Raw genomic sequence first — 1,310 nt, 5'->3', positions numbered from 1 at the left:
CTTCAGTCACCCAACAGTTCGATGATAAAATTGTATTAATGGGTATTTTAATGCTATTTCTAATCAATTGAAGAAAACAGATGGGGTGTTAAATCTCTTTCTTCTATTGAAATTTTTAATAATTTTATTGATGATAATTCCCTAACAACTTCAAAGAGATTTTCACAATATCTCCAAACTCAATGCATCACCCACCTTAGGAAATAATTTTTTTACCTGAAAAAGTATTCACTATTTTTATTCGTTCGAACTTTGGAGTTGAGGTGAGTATTATTTTGTAACCCTTGGAATTAGTTTTAGCTACATATAATATTTCTAATGGAGAATATGCTATCATCTTTATTTGCTATTTCTTTTTTTGTAGGCTGTGTTCTTCATTAGCAATTATTTTTTTGATTTTATTTTTCTAGAATAAGAGAAAAAAAAAAGGACGAAGAATATTATGAGTGTAAAAGAGATGAGAAAACTGCTTACTAAAAAAAAGAAGATAAGAAAAGAAAAAAGATACAAAGTTTTTGAAAAAAAATTATTTTCTTATTTTTAGAGATAAAATCATGATATGGATTAATAAAATTTAAGAATAAAAATATATAAAAAAAAGTTATCAAATAATATTCATTATAAACTCCAAAGTCCAAATGGAATTGAAGACTCTCAACTTTTCTTTATGATGCATTGAGTTTATAAAATTGTGAATTAGCCTGTATGAATTCGTTTTGGAAATATAATAAATGTTGTTGCTCACAAGTAAATATATCATAATGAATTAAAAATATTTTTGTAAATAATTTAAGAAACTCCATTTAGTGGAAATTGTTTTATGAGAGTTCCATCAAATCTTTTGCCAAAAATATTCTTAAGATTCGTGTGTCTTTTTGTTCTAAAAATATAAAATTTTCTTTTGATATTATATACAAAAAATAAACAAACAAATATTAGAGTAAAATGATAAATTAAGTTTGTCTATAAAAATTTACGTTTTAAATATATTAGTCTTTAAAAAAATAATAATAAAATTTTTAATATTAACATATATGAACAAATTATATTTAAATTAAGACCTTCTGTTATTATTATAGAGATTAATATAAAAATAATGTGTTCATATCTATTATTATATAAAAGATTTTATTAATTTTTTTTAGAGAATAATTTGTCTAAAGTATAAATTCTTAAAAATTTATTTATTATTTTTCACTAAATATTATTGTTTCACTCAAATTAAGTTTCTAACCATTATTTAAATATATTTTTATCCGGAACATTTCTATCTCATCTGTCCCTAATTTCTTTCCCTTTTGATGGATGAA

Source organism: Arachis hypogaea, chromosome 18, assembly GCF_003086295.3.
Source record: "Arachis hypogaea cultivar Tifrunner chromosome 18, arahy.Tifrunner.gnm2.J5K5, whole genome shotgun sequence".
NCBI lineage: Eukaryota > Viridiplantae > Streptophyta > Magnoliopsida > Fabales > Fabaceae > Arachis > Arachis hypogaea.
This window is presented reverse-complemented; position numbering follows the sequence as displayed.